Source organism: Sus scrofa, chromosome 2 (assembly GCF_000003025.6).
Source record: "Sus scrofa isolate TJ Tabasco breed Duroc chromosome 2, Sscrofa11.1, whole genome shotgun sequence".
Taxonomy (NCBI): domain Eukaryota; kingdom Metazoa; phylum Chordata; class Mammalia; order Artiodactyla; family Suidae; genus Sus; species Sus scrofa.
In genome coordinates, this window is record NC_010444.4 from 128320164 (window position 1) to 128342966 (window position 22803).

General features: G+C 40.6%; 1 long non-coding RNA gene and 1 pseudogene across 4 annotated transcripts in view; one reads left to right on the forward strand and one right to left on the reverse strand.

The window, feature by feature from the left end:
• The window catches only part of LOC102158243, a 1168296-nt gene that overhangs the window by 2111 nt on the left and 1143382 nt on the right, over window positions 1–22803 (reverse strand). For all 4 annotated transcript variants that reach the window (XR_002342080.1, XR_002342079.1, XR_002342078.1 and 1 more), the window contains one exon: window positions 19319–19399. This is a non-coding gene — a long non-coding RNA (uncharacterized LOC102158243). The remainder of the gene's footprint in view (window positions 1–19318; window positions 19400–22803) is intronic.
• On the forward strand, window positions 7352–8883 carry LOC110259695 (annotated as a pseudogene).

Below are 22803 nucleotides of genomic sequence, written 5' to 3' on the forward strand. Positions count from 1 at the left end.
AATGAAACATAGACTGATAAGTGAGTGGAAGTCATTCATCTTTTAAAGCCCATTAAAAAAGAGAGAGAGAGAGAGAGAGAGCATTGTAAATTAAAATGTCTACAATAGGTTCAACACCTCTCTCTCAGCCCCTCCCCTCCCTTTGTCATGGAACAGCATTCAAGTGTGGGAATGCTTCTCTTAAACATGTGTAAATCACACATTTAGTCATGCCCCATGCAGGAGCCCCTACCGAGGGGTCCAGGGGGAAGGAGGCAAGGGATATTAAATACTAGTCCAGCAGTTTGTTAATGAAACATTTACACAAGCATTTTGTGTGGTTGTAATAAAGTGGGGGGGGGGGGCTCTTGCATCACACCCTTTCATTACTTAGCACCAACTTTAAGAGGATTAACGTTGGAGGAGGTGGGGGAAGAATGTGCTTATCAGTTGAGTCTCAGGATCAGCAATGCTGAGTTCTTAATAGATTGCCTCTAGATTTGGGATTACAGCCGTGCAAATTCTTCCAGGCTTTCAATAAAATAGAAAGCAGTTTGTTTTCCGCCCCTTCAATGAGAAGAGCTATTGACTTTGTGATGGAATGACCTGGGAACTCAGTTTATTCATACTGCTCCCTTCTTCTATAGCCTCAAATACAGATATTTATTTATTTAGGTTCCCCGTGGCCTATGCATCAATATATGCATTCATGCCACTTTTACTCCGATTAAGCAGGAGCTAAGGAAGAAGCACATTTCAGAGCAACCAACTGACTTTTAAGATATTTATATCAAGCATCATAGCAAGAAAAGGAAGTTACCAAGAAGAGAGATCTACCTTCCAGAAGCTGTGTGCTCTCTGCATCTCCTTTTCTGAAAGGTTTCCAAACAGCTCAGATAAACTACATGTTTTGCAGGACACTAAAGCTACTAAGTGGCCCTTTTATTTTTCTGGGGAGTTAGAGGCAGCTTTTGTTGGCAATCTCGTGAAAGAGTACAGTACTGAGGGATCATGCTGCCTGAGGTCCCGTGGCTTCTCACTATTTTTAGCACAAGGAAGATATTAGTTGAAACAGTGTACAATGGCCTAATCAGCCATAATAGAACGCACACTGTTTTTTACTTCACATTGCACTTATTATGTGCCTTGAATGTAAACAGCTCTTTGCTCTGACAAAGATGGCAGCTTGCCATGGTGGGATTCAGCCTTCTCTAAAGCTCAGCAAACACTGAATAGAAACAAGCCTGAGGACTCTGAAAAAGCAATTGTTTGAATTTGTGTCACTTGCAGGCTTAGACAAAATGATTTTTGTTATTTCCATCCTTTTCTCCCCATCTCCCTCCTCCAATGAGCAAGCAGTCACATATGCTGGCTGTGTATGAAAAATTATTTTGATGATTTTTTTCCACCCGGATTTAAAGAATCCAAAAAAATCACATTTTACTTAAAGCCTTGAATGATGACACCCGATACAGTTTACACTCATGGTGAAATGTGGGGAACTTTAATGCAATCCTATAAAGCTCCATCACGTAAGTAGATGGAAGTCACTTTAAGGCATGATAAAAAGAGATTCTATTTTAAATTATACCCAACACCAAAAAGAGGTTTATTGTTTTGTACCATCTGTATCTACCATTAGCAGATTCCATAGTTTGCTCTCAAAACAGATTTAGAGCAATTTACTAGAAAGTACATTGTTGTTGGCTAGCCTTCCAACACTGTTACCATCCCGTGATTTTTTTCAGCAATGTTAACTTATTTAAAAGTTTTTTGAATTTTTATCACAGTAAAAACAATCAAACAGCGCAAGAGGATTTTTAAGAATAGTATCCCTTTTCCACATAGCCCTTTCCAGGCTTACGCCCATTTCCAGCAGCAATTTTGAATCATTTTGGCTTTTTAGTCCCTCTGGGGATTACATTCTAAACTTTATTTTTAACCCACTGCACCAGGCTGGGGTTTGAACCCATACTACTGCAGCGACCAGAGCCACTGCAGTCGGGTTCTTAACCCACTGTGCCAGAGCTGGAACTCCCCTTCTAAACTTTATTTTTATTTATTTATTTATTTATTTATTTATTTTTTGTCTTTTTGCTATTTCTTGGAGGTTCCCAGGCTAGGGGATGAATCGGAGCTGTAGCCACCGGCCTACGCTAGAGCCACGGCAACTCAGGATCCGAGCCGCGTCTGCAACCTATACCACAGCTCACGGCAACGCCAGATCCCTAACCCACTGAGCAAGGGCAGGGACTGAACCCGCAACCTCATGGTTCCTAGTCGGATTCGTTAACCACTGCGCCACGACGGGAACTCCCCTAAACTTTAAATAAATAATACACCTATCATGGTTTTTCTAAATAGCCATTGTGTGCCCACTGGGGCGCACTTCTAAGACTGAGATACAAGAGTAAACAAAACAGACAAAAGTTCTTGCTCTCCTGGAGCTTATATTCTGCTGAGGTAGTAACGAGGAGAGTCAAGTAATAATCAACACCAAACATTTCTACAAAAATGTTCTATTTTGAACACTTCTATTCAAAAGTAGAACATGCTGTTGAAGAGAAGAAATGGGAAAGGTGGGCAACGGGAGTACTGAGAAGGAGAGGGGGCTCGCAGCTGAAAGTAAGGTGGCCATACCCTGATGTCTGAGCAGACAGGAAGGAGGCCGTGCAGTAATCCACAAGAATATCTCAAAGAACAGTGCTCGAGGCAGACAGAATAGCACGTGCCAAGGTCCTGAGGCAGGAACATTCCTGCCTGGCTTCCGAAACAATAAAGAGGCCAACTTGGCTGAGGCAGAGTGAACAAAGAAGAGAGGGGTACGAGATAGGCCTGGGAAGGAATGGGATTAGGAGGTCGACTGTGTCAGGACCCTTTTGAATTTACCCAGAAACAGATGACTGTGATGAGGAGATTTTTGAGCAGAGAATTAAATGAATAATATTTAAGTTTTTGCTTTACTGAGACAAGGATGTATAGGTCCAAGAAGGGAAGCAGGAGGCCATGTTAGAATGTCTGTAGTGTTCCAACAGAAAGAGAAAATGGGAGTTCCCGTCGAGGCACAGTGGTTAATGAATCCGACTAGGAACCATGAGGTTGCAGGTTCGATCCCTGGCCTCGCTCAGTGGGTTAAGGATCCAGCGTTGCCGTGAGCTGGGACGCGGCTCAGACCCCGTGTTGCTGTGGCTCTGGCGTAGGCCGGTGGCTACGGTTCCAATTAGACCCCCAGCCTGGGAACCTCCATATGCCGCGGGAGCAGCTCAAGAAAAGGCAGAAAGACAAATAAATAAATTAATTAATTAATTTAAAAAAAAAGAGAGAGAAAACGGAGTTCCTGTCGTGGCTCAGTGGAAACAAATCTGACTAGCATCCATGAGGACACAGGTTCAATCCCTGGACCTTGCTCAGTGGGTTAAGGATCCGGCATTGCCATGAGCTGTGGTGTCGGTTGCAAATGTGGCTTGGATCTGGCGTTGCTGTGGCTGTGGTGTAGGCCAGCAGCTACAGCTCCAATTCAACCCCTAGTCTGGGAACTTTCATATGCCGTGGGTGCGGCCCTACAAAAAAGATAAAAAAAGACACACATACACACACACACACACAATAGAGAGAGAGAGAGAACCCCAAACGGCTAATGGCAGTAGAGGGAGTAAAAAGTGTACACCAGATTCTGGGTGTACATTGAAACTGACATGATTTTCCTGACAAGTTGGATTCTAGAGAATATAACAGAAAAGAAAGGTTTTGTCTGGGCTACTGGAAGGAAGGGTTGGCCCTCAAGGGAGATAAGAGACCCTGAGGTAGAATGGATTTTGGAAGGAAGATCTGGTTATGGATATGCTGATTTTGAGATGTCTTTCAGACTCTGAAGTGGTGGTAACGAGTAGACAAGTGGAAATAAGAGGCTGGAGTTGTGGGTGAGCACTACGATGCATCTGTGCATTCTGGGCCATGAGCATATATGTAGTATATGATTGGATGAACTCACTGAGGAAATGAGACTAAAAGGAGGAGTCCCAGGACTGAGCCCCGGAACACTCCCCCAAGGAAAGGCTAGACTATGAGGAGAAGCCTGCAAAAGAAATAGAAAGAAGTGAGGTAGGAAGAAAGCCAGGAGAATCCTGGAAGAAAGGGAAGTAGAAAAGCAGACTAATAAATATGCATCAGGCTCACATGATTCACAATAATATACCTAGGTTAGAGAAAGAATTATGAAAAGAATGGAAATCCTGCAACCAAATAAAAGGGAGCACTAAAAATATCATATGGATAATTTTTATTCAATGATAAATAATCATATGAATAATGATCCATTAAACCTTAGAAACATTCCCTTTAGAGTTTAGAATCAGTACTCTAAAAGCATCTGGAATAAAAGAAAATATTGCTATATACTAGTAATAATCACTTTTAAAAAGTATCATGAAATTCAACAGCAACAGAGACTATATACACCAATGAATACCTTTAACAGAGAATGTGAAAGATGTGTATGAATGATATCACAACACTGTTTTCAGAGGTGTCATAACAAAAAAGATTTGAGATACACATTTGATCATCAACTGGAAGACTGGATACTGGAAAAATGTTGATTTCCCCCAAATGTGTAGGTTTATTATAATGCAAAACAGAATTCTGATGGGCAAATTTTGGACAATAATGATCAGCACTACTTGTAAAGCCAACAAACTAGACACAATCTAAATGTCCATAAATAAGTAAATAAATAGTATGTTCATTCAATGGAATAAAACGATAAATGAATGAACTCAACTATAGACAATGATGCAGATGAACCTCACTAATATAAGAATGAGCAAAATAAGGCAGACACTAGAGAGTATGTCCTTTATGATACCATTTATATGAAGTTCTGAAACAGATAAAAGGAATCTGAGATGCCTGGAAGTCGGGTAAGGAGTCTTTAGTTCTGGTAACATTTCATTTCTTGATTTATGGCTGCTGGTTACATAGTGTGTCCATTTTGTCAGAATGCACAGAAATTACATTTATGATTTGTGCTCTTTTTATATGAATATTTGACTTTTACAAAGCTTGCATTTTTAAACGATCAATAGTTTTTTTGAAGGTTGGTATACTGATTCAACCATTCGTTTGCAAATGCAGACAATAAAAAATTAGCTTCTGGTTTGTTCAAAAAGAAAAGTAGTGATTAAAATTGTATAAAATGTGTAAAAAATCAGAAATGAGTAGAATGTTCTGGTAATCGCTGAGGATTAGTGGACAGAAAACAACATTTGGAGGGATAAAAGGTAATTCAATTGGGGAAAGGAATGATCAGTAATGACGTTACATTTTCAAACCTCCTATGGAGGTGGGTACAACTACATGGTCAAATTTTAGCTAATGGGATATAAATGAAATTGATATATATCACTTCTAAGCCTTGCTCCTTAAACGACTGGGCTTGTACTCCTTCTGGTCCTTCTAAAAATTGAGAGGACACGAGATATAAACAATTGCCTAAAACATAGTTAAATAGGAGCTACTTGTTAAGAATGGCAGAACCACCTTCCTAGGCCTGGACTCTTACTGTACATAAAGTAAACTTCTCACTTATTAAGAAGTAAACATACAAGTGGAAAAATAAATAAAGCTCCAAATTGTAGTGTTCCTTGATGAATGTATTAGTTATCTACTGCTGCATAAGTAATTATACCAGAATGTAATAGCTGAAATCTACGAACATATTATCTCGTAATTTCTTTGAATAAGGAATCTGGGGAGCAGCTTCACTGGGTACCTTTCACTCAAGATCCCTTGTGAGGTGAAGCTGAACTGTCAGCTGGGGTAGCAGGTATCTTTGGAACTCACCTGGGGCTGAAGAACCTGCTTCCAAGGTCAATTACATGGTGGTTGGCAGGCTTCAATTCCTCATAGGCTGTTGGCTAGAAAGTCTCAGTTCCTCTTGTGCTCTTGGACCTAGGGCCTGAGCTCCTCGCCACCCCACACAGTTCTATCTATAGGGCTGCTTCCTCTCCCCAGTGTAAGTGAGCCAAGAGAAGAGGATAAGAGAAGACCCAAGACGGATGGGATCTTCAGTTATTTCTAATCCAATATGGAGCTACTGAGTCCAGCTCACATTCCAGAGGAGGGATGACACAAGGGCATAAAAGATAGGAGGCAGAAATATTCAATGGCACCAACCACAGGAAGAAAAAAAAAAAAAATCACATTAGATCCTTCATGCTCTACCAAAATACTTTGCAGATGTATACAAAACTGAAACACGAGAAGTCAAGTCCTTCCTAAAAATAGAAGCAAGTAAACGTGAATGTTTCTCTAGTATCAGGATGAGAAGAACATGTCAGCTTCAAACAATGGCAGCTGCTGCCACAGGCTGGGTTTTCCAGACAACAGGCACTGAAATAGTGCTAGAATGTCATGCCTTAATGGTCAGTCACACCCCTGAGACGTAAAGGGGAGGAAACAGGATGGGGCAGGAATGGGGAATCTGAAAGCTCCAAAGGGAGTTGTGGAGCCAAGATTTCCTGAGAGTGGTCCCAGGTTGGATGGGCTAGCTAGGCCCTTGAACCCATTTTTCGTTTTGTATGTGGATAGGACTACCTGGAGAATAAGAGCTCCCTTGCCCTGAAAGCTGGGAGAACAGTGACGATACAATAAGCTGGAGGCTGTCTGCCAGCTGTGCTCTGTAAGTGGGCAGCAAGTCCATTCTCCAAGGGAGAGCTGAGCTGAGCATCTCCATCTCTGCCACAGTCCACCCCTTGCTGCATCTAGACACAGTTCTTCAAACATATGGACAGAGCAGCTCCTTGGGGCTCAAATGGGCCTTGCTCCTGAGGGGAAACTGCCCTCAGGCTCCTGCTTTAGTCAAAAAAAAAAAAAAAATATATATATATATCCTTTATATATGGTAGTTATATACTATACATATGGTAGCTCAGTGGAAATGAATTCAATGAGTATCCATGAAGATGCGGGTTTGATCCCTGGCCTCACTTAGCTGGATTGCATTGCTGTGGTGCAGGTTGCAGACGTGGCTCAGATCCCATGTTGCTATGGCTGTGGTGTAGGCCAGCAGCTGTAGCTTCGATTTGACTCCTGGCCTGGGAACTTCCATATGTCATGGGTGTGGCCCTAAAAAACAAAAACAAAACAAACAAATAAAAAAAGCAAAAAATAAATAAATAAATAAATAAAAAGGACAATTAACTAAGAGATGAAAAAAATATTAAAATATTCAGCTGTTCTCACAATTAGTCAAACGAAAGCATATTAAAGCAATAAAATAGTACCTGTTGTGGCTCAGGAGTAATGAACCCAACTAGCATCCATGAGGACGTAGGTTCACTCCCTGGCCTTGCTCAGTGGGTCAAGGACCCAGTGTTGCTGTGAGCTGTGGTGTAGGCTAGAAGCTGTAGCTCTGATTCCACGCCTAGCCTGGGGACCTCCATATGCTGCGGATGCGGCCCTAAAAAGACATATAATAATAATAAAGCAATACAATAAGCCTTCAGGGCCTATCAAATTTCTAGGTTTTTAGTAAAGGATTTAATTTTGGCAACTGAGCTTTAAGTTAGACACTTGTACACGCCTGGCAGGAGGGTACATTCATATTTCTGTAAGTCAGTTTGGGAGCAGGTTTCATGTTGTAAAAACAAATCCTTTTTACTCAGTAGCTGTACTTCAAGAGTTTCTCTCTCTGCTGTGGTGCCTCAGAGGTGATCAACTGCTTAAAGACAAAGCTGAACATCTCCTATCCAACCATGAGGTGCCAGGAACTCATTGAAGTTGGCAACAAATGCAAATTCTGAACCTCTGTGTGAAGCACTTAGCCTCCAAAGCTGCTGTGGATGCTCTGGGTGAAGAAAGGAAGGGCTATGTGATCCACATCAGAGTAGGGATGACAAACCAGGTTTTCCCACCAAGCAAGGTGTCTTGACCTACAGCCCCATGCACCTGCTGGGTAAGGGGTATTCCTGTAATAGACCAGGAGGATCCCAGGAAGCAAGCACATATCTGCTCAGGGGATGCACTGCGTAGGCCAAATCGATTTGATTATTGTGAAAAATAAAAATAAAAAAGAGGAGAAAGATATTCTTGGACTCACTGATACGCTTTGCTTCATTGCTGGGTCTCTAAAGAGCTAGCTGCATCCACAAACTTTTCAGCCTCTCTAAAGAAGATGATGTCTGCCAATATGTCATGGAAAGCCCCTGAACACAGAAGGTAAGAAACCTCTGTGCCCCAGACTCGGTGTTCCATTATGCCACATGCCCTGCGACACCAAAGTTGGCTTGTTGCTTGGAAGAAAGAAACTAAGAAAAATTAGGAAGAGGTCACAGAATCTGCTAACCACTGGGCAAGAGGATGAAAGATGCCAATCAGCAGGAGCAGACTGCCAAGAGATGGAGACTGTCCTATCTGAGAGCTTCTACCTCAGAGTCCAGTCAAAAATAAGATTTCCTAGGAGTAGGAAATAGCTGAGGTCAGATTTTTTTTAAAAGTTTATCTTAAGGAAATAATCAGAAATATGGGCAAAAATGTATAAAGATTTCCATCTTCACATTATTTGCTATATCAAAAGCCAGAAGCAACCCAACGGCTCAAAGTTAGTAAAAGTGTTAAACTACCTGGTATCTATCCATCTATCTATGTATGTGTGTTGCACAGCCGTTAACATGAAAATGTGTGATGAACCTTTAATGTCACAAGAGAATGCTTATGACAAACGTGTTAAATGAAAATAAAAATAATCACAAATATAGCACTACCTCAAAAATCCATAGAAAGATGTGTAGAAGAAAACATGCTAAAAATATAAACATCGATTTGATTATCTTCGAATTGTGATTTTATTTTCTTCTTTTTACTTTCAATTTTTTACAAAATAAACATTCTTAGAGTCATCTCAAGAGACAACTGCACAGGGAACTGTATATTCAGTCTCTTGGGACAGAACATGATGGAAGACAGTATGAGAAAAAGAATGTCTATATATGTGTGACTGGCTCATTAAGCTGCACAGCAGAAATTGACACAACACTGTAAATTAACTATACTCTCATAAAAATAAATAAATAAAGTGATTTTTTTTTTCAAGAGAGCAATTGCCTAGAGCTCCTCTTGTCCTTAGAGAGGGGGCTGCATCATATGCTCTTCTCTGTGCATCCCCTGTACTTTCTCAGTGCACGCCCCTCTTAGCATCTCCTGCATGGTGCTCAAGTTTTCTCTGTATGTATTTGCCAGGCAATTCTGACACTATCTACCTGGAGTTGCGTCAGATTTCACAGGTTGAGAGCACAGCACTCTGTAAGACGTCGCTCACTTCAGACACCAGCTGAAAGCTGTAGAGTTCCCAAGCCACTCACACTTCTGACCAACTGGCGACAAATCTGGAGCTTCCCACTATTTCCCCAAGTTCTAAAATCTGTTAGAATGACTCAGGGAATACAGGAATCTGTTACACTTAGGATTATAATTTTATCATAAAATATACAGACCGGAACTAGAGAAATGAAGAGATACATAAGACGAGGTCTGAGAAGTTCTCGGACAAAAATGTTCCCTATCCTCAGGAGGCACACTCACTGTCCCTCCTGACACAGGGACAAGAAGCACTAAACTGGGAGCTCACTGGAACTTCAGATATCCAGACTTTTTATTGGTGTGTCATGATAGAGGCTGAATGACTGAATCATTGGCCATATAATTAAACTGAATCTTGAGCCCCCCTCCCGTTCCCAGAAGTTGGGAAGTTGGGCTTGTCAATGTGTGGTTAAAAACCAATTCCTATGTTGGCTTTGGACCCAACTCCATGTTGGTTTTTCCAACATGGCAGCCTCCATACTGAAATAACCCTGGAGACTCACCAGGAGTCACCTCATTGGCATAAATCCCAGTATGGTTCAAGGGACCAACCATGAGTAACAGAGTCACTCATTCTGAAAATTTCAAGGACTTAGAGGCTACCTCATAGGAAGTGGGGACAAAGAGCAGCCAAATTCTTATTACACAACAATTTCCATCTTACCCACTGGCTGTGGCTTCCAATATGGAGGGACCAGAGTGGCATGCCTATGCCTGGGACTGGCCCCCAGCAGAGTCTTTTTTTTTTTTTCCCCCAGTAAATCTGGCAGTTTAGGAAAATTTGCCTAAGGCCAATTAGTGAGTTGAAGTGCTTTTCTGTCTGTGAGTCCCAAGTTGATACTTTCTTTGTTACTTTGCCTTTCTACCAGGGTAACCTCAGGAAGTCATTTTTCTAGCAATTTGTAACGCACTAATATTTTGGTTCCTTTTATAATTTAATCCAGCATTGAGAACAGGGATACAAAAGCAACAACTATAAAGAGTTTTTTCCTTCACCATCCTTTCTTCCCCCTCTTAGGTGATATCTACCAGAAGAAACACAGTAGCTAGTTTTGAATTAACTAGGAAATTAATAGAGAATGTATTAGTTTGGGGCAAGGAAAGGCAGGACTGGCCATTTCATGGCTGTGTTTATGAGATCCTAGGACCATCAATATTAAGTAAGTTATAGAAGTAAGTGCTTGCCTTTTCATTTTTGTTCCTCAGCGAAGGATGCCCTGGAGACTGGCTTTTAGAACATCAATATGGTATTTGGTGAATTTGACAACTTGGTGGGTCGTGTTTCTGCCTGCTCTTTTATTCCAAAGGCCATTCGCTTCTGGTAGGTTATACAGTCAATGCTGATTACTGAATATGTACCTTAATTCTTCAAGTCTTTGTTAATTTTTATTCTCCAATTTACCAGATTAAAACTAGGACTACTGCCTAGAATTTTTTTGGTTTGTTTGTTTTACTTCATAAGACTGTGTATTCAAAATTAAGTCGCTTAAAATTAGGCCAACTTTTTATTGAGACAAAATAATACATATTCAAAGTTTACACGTTTTATACAAAGACAATGGCAAAAGTTCCAAGGCATTACAACTCACTAAGTTTTTCCCCTACATACATGGAGACGCTGTGCTGGCAGTCCTAGGGCAGTCTCCCTGGAACTTACTCCTCTTTAGCCATACCCCTGACTGCTCTAAGGCCTTGGGTTTTCTCTTCCTTTCTGAACAGACTTGATTCCAGAAGAAGAACTTGATTCTAGACTCGTGGGAGAAGACAGGACGTTTTGTAAATTAGGATGAACGGCCTTCTCTGTTTATTGGGTTCTTTAATGGTCTCTTGTTCTTGCCTGAGGATAGGGGTCTCTCGTGGTTTTATCCACAGTAATTTCTAGGTATCATACAAAATCCAGCACACATTTAAATTTTTCTATTAAAATCAAGTGTTGATTTTACTTTATTTTTTTATTTTTATTTTTGTCTTTTTCAGGGCTGTACCCATGACACATGGAGGTTGCCAGGCTAGGGGTCTAATCGGAGCTGTAGACACTGGCCTACACCACAGCCACAGCAACACCCGATCCAAGCTGCATCTGCGACCTATACCACAGCTCACAACAACACCGGATCCTTAACCAACTGAGCAAGGCCAGGGATTGAACCCGTAACCTCATGGTTCCTAATCAGATTCGTTTCCGCTGTGCCACGAAGGGAACTCCTGATTTTTCTTTATTTAAGTGGAGAAAAATAGCATGTTTGTATGTAACAGGATGCTGCTGCTGAAAAGGAAAAACTGATGAAGCAGGATGCAGTGGAGACCTTTGTGGGGGCAATGCCCTTGACCGGGGCCCTGAACCATACTCAGCTCCAAGGCAGACCATCACCTGGCCTTCTCAGAGAATGATGTCCTAAGAGGGTGCATCAGGGGGCCTATCCGATCAATCTGCAGGCATGCCTACGTCTGGAACTGAAGGAATTAGCAGCTCACCAAAGTGGTCTGAACTCTATTTTAAACTGAAAACATCTGAACATACAACAGCCACAGAAAGACACTGTCTCAACAAGCAAAACTTCCTGCAAATACGGCTGCCACTGACTCTCCCCCCTTTCTGAGGGGGTTTCCTGTTTGAAAGAAGACCGACCTTTAGCTCTAGGAAATATTAATTTAGCTGCCATATTCCTTACCACCCAGCAGGAGGAAATTTCCAGCCAGGAAGGAAACAGACTGCTTATTTCCATCACCACCCAAAAGCCCAACAGAAGCTTCCATCCCTTACTCCTGAAACTCTTTGTTAAACTGGTTTGTAAACCTTTACCTCCAGCCATTCTGTGAGTTACTCATCACTGAGCAACTCCTGTGTGCTCCTGTTAAAGAGACTTTGACTCTTCTCTAGTTAACCTATTTTCAGTTAATTTTCAGGCCTCTGATTATTTGGACCTAAGGGGGCAGAGAAAGGCTTTTTCCTCCCAACAAGGTTCTGGGTACATGTGGAGAGCTGGCCTGAGTTAAGAGCATGGACTCTTAATCTACAGTAAGAGGAGGGAAAGTAGAGGGATTTGTGTATATTCACTTTCATTCTCTCTCTCTCTTTGTTTTCTTTTTAGGTCAGTGATCTTGAATACTTCCTTCCTTTATGAAGGGAAACCAAGCTTCTCCCACATTTCAGATTTTTTTTTTTCTTTTTCTTTTTATGACTGCATGTGTTGGTATATGGAAGTTCCCAGGCTAGGGGTCAAACTGGAGCTGCAGCTGCCGGTCTACACCACAGCCACATCTGCAACCTACACCACAGCTTGTGGCAACACCAGATCCTTAACCCACTGAGCAAGGCCAGGGATCAAACCCACATTCTCATGGATTCAAGTCGGGTTCTTAACCCGCTGAGCCACAACAGGAGCTCGGCAGTTTCTCTAATTCTCGAATTTGCTGGAAGTGTCATCTACTCTCCGTGATTCCTGTTCTCACTTCCCAGGAACGACTGTACCTATTCCAATATGGCTGCCAGCCTCAACACATATTCATTCAATTATTCACTCATCAAACATTTCTTTAATCCTACCAGAAAAATTACTGAAACTACTGAAAAATTACTGCCTCCATGGGCCTAGCTTTCTGGCAGGGGGAAAAACAGATAGAAAATAAACTACATAGTATATTCAGTGGGAGTAAGTGTGATGGATACACACACACACACAAAAGGCAGGAAAGGGAATCACGGAGTGCTGACTGCCTCACTGAGGAGACATCTGAATAATGACCTGAGGAGGTAAGAAGTCAGCACTATGGATATAGCGTGAAGTCTGTTCCAGGAAGAGGGAACAGATAAGGAGCAGCAGTACGCCTGGTGTATACAGGGAACAGCAAAGGGATTGGGATGCAAGAAGCAAGGGGAGGAGGCATAGCAGGAGATAAAACCAATGAGGTCATATGGAGCTATATTGTGTGGGAACTTATAATCATTTCAAGTATTTTGCCTTTACTCTGAGCTGAGGACCCATCAGAGGGAGGTGAGCAAGAAAAATGGACTGTAGGGAGCAAGGATGGAACCGAGGAGAGCAGCAACAACGGTGACACAATCATTCCACCAAGAAATAACAGACACTGCTTTGGAAAGCAATCTGGCAGATCCTCAAAAGGTTAAACACAGTTACCCTATGACCCAGCAAGTGCACTCCTAAGAAAAAGGAAAACACACTTTCAAACAAAACATCAATATTCCAGATGGCCAAAAAACACATGAAAAGATGTTCAACATCACTCATTATTAGAGAAATGCAAATCAAAACCGCTATGAGGTACCACCTTACACCAGCCAGAATGGCCATCATCCAAAAGTCTACCAACAATAAATGCTGGAGAGGGTGTGGAGAAAAGGGAACGCTTTTACGCTGTTGGTGGGAATGTAAATTGGTGCAACCACTGTGGAAAACAGTATGGAGATTCCTCAGAAAACTAAAAATAGAGCTACCATTTGATCCAGCAATCCCACTCCTGAGCATCTAACCAGAGAAAACCATGACTCGCAAAGACACATGTATTCCAATGTTCATTGCAGCACTACATACAATAGCCAAGACATGGAAACAACCTAAATGTCCATCAGCAGAGGAGTGGCTAAAGAAGATGTGGTACATATACACAATGGAATATTACTCAGCCATTAAAAGGAAATAAATAATGACATTTGCAGCAACTTGGATGGTCCTAGAAATTATCATGCTAAGTGGAGTCAGTCAGACAATGAGACACCAACATCAAAAGATATCACTTACATGTGGAATCTAAAACAAGGACAGAATCAATGTCTTTGCAGAACAGATAATGACTCACAGACTTTGAAAAACTGATGGTTTCCAAATGAGACAGGTTGGGGGATGGGGGGATATACTGAGGGTTTGGGATGGAAATGCTATAAAATTTGGTTATGATGATTGTTGTACAACTATAAATGTAATAAAATTCATTAAGTAATTTTAAAAAACACGAATATTCATAGAATCATTATTCATAAGAACCAAAAAGTGAAAACAATCAAAATGTCCATCAATAAATGAATGGATAAGCAAAGTGTGGCATGGCCATACAACGGAATATTATTCAGTCATAAAAACAAATGAAGTACTGATAAACAATATATGATATATAACACATGAAGTACTGATATGCAATAGACAAACTTGGAAAACATTACACCATATGAAAGGAGCCAGTCGCAAAAAGGCGCATTGTATACAAATCCATTTATATGAAAAGTCCAGAATAGACAATTTCATAGGTATAGAAAATAAATTCATGGTGCCAGGGACTGGGGGGATGAGGGAATGGGGAATGACTGTTAATTTGGGGGGGGGGGGGTGAGGTAACTAAATGTTCCAAGATTAACTGTGGTGATGGATATATAATATTGTGGGTATACTAAAGCCATTGAATTGTGGATAAATTATGTGGTATGTGAATTATATTTCAACAAATCTATTAATAAAAATAAGAAACAGGAGTTCCCACTGTGGCACCATGGGTTAAGGGTCCAGTGTTGCCACAGCTGTGGTATAGGTTGCAGCTGCAGCTTGGATTCAGTCTCTGGCCCAGGAACTTCCATATGCCATTGGTGCAGCCATGAAGAAGGAGAAGGAAGAAGAAAGAAGGAGAAAGGAACACTGGAGTCTGGCATGGGGAGGTGGTTAGAGGTTGGAATACCTTGAAAATAGAGCTAATACAATTTGTTGAAGACTGGATGAGTTGGGTGAAAGAAAAGAGTCAAGGATATGGAACTGACATGAAGTGAGATGACGAAGTCAGCTGGAGGAATAAGTTTAGAGAAGAAAATCAGGAGCTTTCTTTTGAATATGTTAAGCTTACGAGGCCTAGTAGACATTCAATGTGCAATTGGAGATATGGGTTTGGAGTTCAAGAAAGAGCTGGGTTAGAGTTTTATATCTGCGAGTTATCAGCATACAATTGGTGTTTATCTGGACAGAGTCTCAATCATCGCCAGGAGGCCAAATTTTCATCTTGACTTCTCAATATCATTAGACATTATTGACCATTACCTTCATCTGAAATTGTCCCTTCTCTTACTTTCAATAGAGAAATTTTGCTGTTTTTTTCCCTTCCTTTACTGTCTCTCCCAGTCTATATAATTTGCAGGCTCATCATCTTTCACCTATTCTTCATTTAAGAGTTCTTCAACTTTTGGAGTTCCTGTCGTGGCGCAGTGGTTAACGAATCCGACTAGGAACCATGAGGTTGAGGGTTCGATCCCTGCCCTTGCTCAGTGGGTTAAGGATCTGGCATTGCCGTGAGCTGTGGTGTAGGTCGCAGACGCGGCTCAGATCCAGCATTGCTGTGGCCAGTGGCTATAGCTCCAATTCGATCCCTAGCCTGGGAACCTCCATATGCCACAGGAGCGGCCGAAGAAATGGCAAAAAGACAAAAAAATAAAAATAAAAAAGAGTTCTTCAACTTTTGCTCCAGTATCTTTTCCTTCATGATACTGGATACTCTCTAAGAGATCTTCTGCATATCCTAAATTCAATTGTCTCTTACACATAAACTCACAAGGGAGCTTCAGATCCTTTACATAACCACTGAATATATACCAAAAGCATCTCAAATTTAACCCAAGCAATGTTGAACTCATCATCACTATCTCTACTCCCTATCCAAAACTGGCCCTCTTCCAACATCCCTTATTTCAATGAACGAATTACCTATTTGTGTAAACCACATCCAGAAGCTGTTCTTGGTATCTCACTCCCCTGCACATATCTACTCCATCATCAAATTCTGAGAATTTCATCTAAAATATTCTCTCTATGTCTCTACTTCTCTGCATTTTTACGGGTGAGTAATTCAAATACATTTCTACCGTATGGGTTTTTCACACAACCATCTAAACTGATAATCAGCATTTCTACCATTCTTATGTCTTAGAGGCAGACTAATTACAGAATATTGTAGATTTTAAAAAAGGTGATGGTAGGGGCATGGGTTCCTTGAACAAGTTTGAGAACTTTCCCTCCTCAGTGTTCTCTACAACCTTCCTTTTTTTTTTTTTTTGTCTTTTTTGCTATTTCTTGGGCCACTGCCACGGCATATGGAGATTCCCAGGCTAGGGGTCGAATCGGAGCTATAGCTGCCAGCCTACGCCAGAGCCACAGCAACGCAGGATCCGAGCCACGTCTGTGACCTACACCAAAGCTCACGGCAATGCCGGATCCTTAACTCACTGAGCAAGGGCAGGGACCGAACCCGCAACCTCATGGTTCCTAGTCGGATTCGTTAACCACTGCGCCACGACGGGAACTCCCAACCTTCCTTTTTGATTTTACTACTTCTTGTTTCTCTCTCTCTTTTTATTCAGCCACACCCATGGCCTATGGAAATTCCCCAGCCCAGAACCAAACCCACACCACAGCAGCGACCCAAGTTGCTGCAGGAACAATACCAGATCCTTAACCTTCTGCACCACAAGGGAACTCGATCTTGTCTCTTTTAAATCCAAATCATCCTACCAGTTATTACCAGATTAATTCTCTTAACATATACTTCCATTAATTTTCCAGCTCAAAAATCAAAACTGAATTTTTGCTAGGAATTTAAGAGCAAACTCCTATTATGAGCATTATAGGTCCATTCTAACAAAGTCCAAACACTCTTCTTCTCTATGTGCCAGTGTCATGGGTGGAAGAGTGTCCTCCTCCAATTTATGTCCTTCTTAAACCTCAGAATGTAACTTTATTTAGAAAGAGAACCTTCACAGTAATCAAGTTAAGATGATGTCATCAGGGTGGGCTCTAATCCAAATGACTGGTGTCCTAATAAGAAGAGAGAGATTTAGAAACAGACCCACAGAGAGAACATCATGTGATGACAGAGGCGGAGATGGCAAGGATGCAGCTCCAAGCCAAGAAAAGCCCAAGACGGATAGCTCCCACAAGAAGCTAGGGAGGAGTGAGACAGGACGTTCCTACAGGTTACAGAGGGACCATGGCTTTTCGATGTCTTAACTCTGGACTTCTATCTTCCAGAACTATGAGACAACACATTTCTGTTATTTCAAGCCACCAAATTTGCGGTATTTTGTCATGGTAGCCCTAGAAAACAAATATATCCATTTATATTGGAAAATTCGTTGTTTCCCTGAACTGTATTCTGTTTTTGTTTTTTTTCTTTAATTTGGGTATAATTCAAATATTATAATGTTTACCTTTTTAAAGCACTCAATTCAGTGCTTCAGGGTTTTTTTGCAAATATTTTCAAAAGGTTTTGCACCAGTATCTAATCTTAGGACATTTTCCTTAGCCCTAAAATAAATCCCATCCTGTTAGAAGTATAGTTGCTAATCCCCTCCCCCCCAGCTCCATCAACCACAAATCTTTTGCTTGAATTTGCTGCTCTAGATCGCACTCATTTTGTTGCCATGCCTTTCTCTCATGTCCTGTCCCTGCTGTCCCTATTTGTGTTTTATAGCTATTTAGGTCATTCACTCACTAGATTGGTTCTACTTGAGCATAGGGAATGTGCATCTCTTTCCTAGGACAGGATCTGGTACGTATTAAGCATTTACAACATGCTTCCTGAGTGAAAATACAAATCAACAAATGTCCATATTCAAGACCATCTTCCTTCTATCATCTGTCTTTTCTTAGCTGGTCCAAATCTATGTTTCTAACTCATGTGCTTCTCCTGGAATTGGACTGATTTTGATGTGTGACATATAAACAGGCAGTAACATGTTCTACAATATTCAGGGGCCAAAATTTACTGAAGAAACCCCTCTATACCTGCCACGGAAACTCTCTACAGGGCAAAATAATTAGGATCATGAAACAGACATAAACAAGAGGTTGCATTTTCTTGTTTTTTAAGGCCATCTTCTGCCTTTACTTTAAAGATGTTGTAGTCTGAAGGAGGCTGTCCAAGATGGAAATTATATGAAATACAAGAGATCAGCACATGGACCCTCAGTCTAAGTATGAATTGCCGATGGAAGACAAATGATGCTGCCTGAAATTGTGACTTGAAAAACAAGTAAACCATGAATCACCCCATGTATGAGGTTGTAATCAGAACAATGGAGAACTGATGTGTGAATAGTTGTCATTTACTCTGTTGTTGGCAAAACACTGGCCAATTCACAGCTATGTATGGAGTTAAATGTTGCTACATGCACACAATTCATAGTGTCTTGAACAATGGACACTACTGTTTCCAATTAATTTTTTTTTTACCGTATGTTTAGAAAAAAATAGATATCCTAAATTAGCTAAAGCTAGGTCAGCACATTATGCTTCTTTGCAGAAAGACAACATATTAATAGAACTAGGCCCAAGACTGTGTAGTATTTTGTAACAATTTAAGATATATAAAATATATTTTCCATATTAAAAAATATTTAAAACACTCTTGTGACTTAAGCATAATTACCGTCCTACATTTGCAAATGAGGATGACTTGCTTGTGAATCTATCAAAGTAATATGTGGTGGGGAGGCACGATAAAAACCCAAGTTTTCACCTTCAGACTTCAAACTCGCTGTGTCCACAATTCGAATATTAAGCATGGCATAAAGAAGCAAATTCCTCTATTTAATCATGAAGATGGTGATGATGTAATTAAAAAAAATAATAATAAATCTATTAATTTATTTGTCTCTATCAGAATGTAAGCACTATGAGGAGAGAGATTGTCTTGTTCATGGCTGCATCCCCAGGCCTCGAACTGTCCTTAGCACATAATGTTTAGTTCTCAATTGAAATGCAATTTATAATTCAAAGAATATTAAATACATCGCATTTTCAAACACATTTCACCAACATTATTTCATTGTTGTCATAGCAATTTCTGATTTCTAACTCTGCTCCAAAATTCTTGTTATTACTCCCCACTGCATAAAAAATGACTTAAAAAAAAAAATCAGTTCTGAGAGATTACAAACAGGATAAATTAGGCGTCAAGACCAGTCCCTTAATAGGATCCCAGCTGATCTTACCTCAATGAGGACAAGTTCTGATTTGAGTAGGTTGGCTTCTCTGTGGATGGAAGGTGTTGAAAAGCATGTAGAGAAATTCACCTATGAGGAACACAAACATCTGTCAAGAGTGAAAAACAAAAATAACTCTACATTCAAATTCTTAAATGTGGGAGAAGGTTGGCTTCTCTTCTTAAGGAAAGGACGTATTCAACATCGCTGCCTGTTAGCACTACGAAAACATATTTTTCTCCTATTATCCTGGTTGTCTCCATGTATTACAGAGAATTAAAAAGTGACTGAGTGTAAACATGAGTACTTTGTTTGGGGACAAAAAGATAACAAGGCTCTGGGCTCCAAGGAGTCTCCTCTCAGGGGGCCTGTTGGTTTTGAGAGAAGGAGATGCTGAGTAAGGGGCCTGTAGCTCTGCTTCACTTTCTTTAACATGGGATGTGGGAAGGGGTTCTGCTGTCAAAACAAGTTTGAAAACCACTTTTATTTAAAGTATAATGCCATGTATGTCCAGAAAAGAGGAACTTTCTAATTTGAAAAGATATATGCACCACAATGTTCACTGCAGCACTGTTCACAATAGCCAAGACATGGAAGCAACATAAAGGTCCAAAGAGATATGACTGGAGAAAGAAGATGTGGTACATATGCACAATGGAATACTACTCGGCCACAAAAAAGAACAAAATAATGCCATTTGCAGCAACATAGATGGAACCAGAGACTCTCATGCTAAGTAAAGTCAGAGAAAGACAAATATCATATCACTTATATGTAGAATCTAAAAAAAATGATACAAGTGAATTTATTTACAAAAAAGAAATGGACTCAGACATAGAAAACAAACATATGGGAACAAATGGGAAAATGGGTGGGAAGGCATAAATTTAGGAGTTTGGGATAAGCAATACAAAATATTATATATAAAACAGATAAACAATAAGGTACTACTGTATAGCACTGGGAACTATCCAATAACTTGTAATAACCTATAATGGAAAAGAATCTGAAAAGCATATGTATTATCTTGTATATTATTTTTAATATATAACATAATATTATGTATAATATACATGTAACTGAATCACTTTGCTATACATCTGAAGCAAACAAAACACTGGAAATCATTATACTACAATAAAAAAGTAGAAAATGTCAATATGCAAATCAAATAAAATAAGAATTTGAAAAAAAAGTGTGATGCCATCAACTGTATATTATTTAGGACGGTCTCATGCTTTATTCTCCCTCCAGAAGTGATATCCAACACCGCAAGGTATTTTGAACATAGAGGTTACTTATCCAGCTATCTGAGCTAACTGGAACTCAACTAAAAAACGGGAAGGAAGCAACAAGAGAGGCTCACAATAAACACAAGCGTCCGTGATTCCTAAAGACCATTCCAGAAACTACAAAGCTGTTTACTCACAGGCAAGTCCTCAGTCTTCATGGGACCCGCTACCCAGGACACTAAGAGCCTCAGCTCACTGGTTTCTCAGCCCATTAGAATGATAACACCCAAGGAAGGCCGGGGGGCTCCAGGACGGTCGTGGGCTCTTGGAAGGAAAGTTCTACTGGCAGGAAGACGCAGCAGGGAGAGGTTGGTTGGGAGGACAGAGCTCCTCCTCCCCGCCCCACCCACTCCAGTTTTGTAAAGGGGGCACCTGTGTGCATTGCATCCTCAGGGACCTTCATAACTTGATGAGCCTCAGCTGACTCACAGGACCCCGGTTGGAGAGGCACCGTTAGTGGTGCTTATAACAACCATGTGAGCATTTTAAGAATATTTAAAATACACTTGCAAATTAAATATTATCATTATCCCACATTTACAACGGAGGGAGTAAGTCATGTTTGAAACATAAAATTATGTTTATTAGGTCTCTCTCTTTTTTTTTAAAGAAGCACCCATGAGGTATAATTTTAAGGAAATACTCAAAAAATCTTGGCAGGTTAAAGGGAGAAGCCTCGGTTACCTGGAAAAATCCCACTGTTTGGAGCAGGGAATCCCTAAAGGATGTCCAATAAAGACGACATAAATTTACAAAGATGTAACCACATATATATTTTTTTGTCTTTGCCATTTGTTGGGCTGCTCCTGCGGCATATGAAAGTTCCCAGGCTAGGGGTCAAATCGGAGTTGTAGCTGCTGGCCTATACCATAGCTCACAGCAATGCTGGATCCTTAACCCACTGAGCAAGGCCAGGGATCGAACCCGAAACCTCATGGTTGCTAGTCAGATTCATTAACCACTGGGCCACAATGGGAACTCCCCATATGTTTAATTATGGGGAGGCACATTTGTGGAAAATCAACAAAATGTCCATGAATAGTTTTACTCCACAAAACATAGATGATAATATAGGTTTCTGTAATTTTCCTTAAAATATAAATTATCTTGAATAAATATTTTAAAAACTAGTTTGTGGTAAGGAAGTCTGTTCTTTTAAATTTAGCATTTTGAAAATAAATATATTATTTTAAAAATGTATTCCCACCAGAAAAATTAATGGTACTGTCTCTAGTTTTGCAAAGCAAGATATATAAAAACAACTGCTCTGTCTTTAAAAACTAAATAAATACTGCTCAGGCTTTTTTTGTCTTTTTTTGCTATTTCTTGGGCCGCTCCCTCGGCATATGGAGGTTCCCAGGCTAGGGGTCGAATCGGAGCTGTAGCCACCGGCCTAGGCCAGAGCCACAGCAACGCGGGATCCGAGCCGCGTCTGCAACCTACACCACAGCTCATGGCAACGCCGGATCGTTAACCCACTGAGCAAGGGCAGGGACCGAACCCTCAACCTCATGGTTCCTAGTCGGATTCGTTAACCACTGCGCCACGATGGGAACTTCTGTGCTCAGGCTTTTCAATCACCTATTATATTAAAGAGCTTTATTATCATTAACATTACTTGTGATTTTAATTCACCTAAAAATATGTGATCTCAATCAACCAGAGAAATAACACAAGTGAGAGAACTGATCAGGTACACACACACACACACACACACCACACACACACACACACAATCTTGTGACACCACCCATAACCCACAGCAATAAGATGCCAGCCCAGAAATAAAACAGCTATTGAGAAACAAGTATTCTTTAAAGGAAATATTTCCTTTGCTTCTATCCTCCTTTTCCTTTTTTAAAGAAACCACTATTTCATTGGGAAAAAATGAAATCAAATGAGGTATCCGTGAAAAACCAAAGCTTCTGTACACTCCACATGCAGGAACTAAATCAGGACACATGAAAAAGGGTAGACGTGCTCTGATATAATGCAACTGGAAAAAGAATTACTTTTTTCTCTGCTTTTTGATGGAGAACTCCATGAAAGAGTGTGCCAGCAAGAATAAGTTCCTCTAAGTGACATTTCATTTCTTAGCAGCTAGATAGATTAATGCTTGCTTCTCTGCAGCTCATGCATTACTAGCCCTAGTACTCAGAAATGAAAAATCATGTACTCAATTTATTCTTTATTGCATAAATG